Raw genomic sequence first — 500 nt, forward strand, 5'->3', positions numbered from 1 at the left:
TTCATACATTTCAAACACAAAGAGCTAAACATGAGAAAGGAATGCAGGGATATTTAAAGGAAGCCTTTGATGAATTATACAATCTGTATGATCTGTTTACTTCAGGTTTTCCTGGAAAGCATGTTTGTAAACAAGAAATTTATCTGATGTCCCGAGCAGTTAAATCTCTACCGTAGGACAGACCTCTGTGCAAAACTGTCTAGAAAGTGTTTTTTGACCCTGTGGGATCCACAGGAAATAATTCAGTTTCCTTTGAAGAAAAATGGCTTGAGCCTGGTGGTGGTGGTGGTGGTGGTGGTGGTGGTGGTGGTGGTGGTGGTGGTGCACACCTTTGATCCTAACACCAGGAAGGCAGAGGTAGGTGGATTTCTGTGAGTTCTGAGACTGGTCTACAGATCAAGTTCCAGGATAGCCAGGAATTTACACAGAGAAACCATGGATGGAAGGAAGGAAGGAAGGAAGGAAGGAAGGAAGGAAGGAAGGAAGGAAGGAAGGAAGGA

Source organism: Onychomys torridus, chromosome 13, assembly GCF_903995425.1.
Source record: "Onychomys torridus chromosome 13, mOncTor1.1, whole genome shotgun sequence".
NCBI classification, from domain to species: Eukaryota; Metazoa; Chordata; class Mammalia; order Rodentia; family Cricetidae; genus Onychomys; species Onychomys torridus.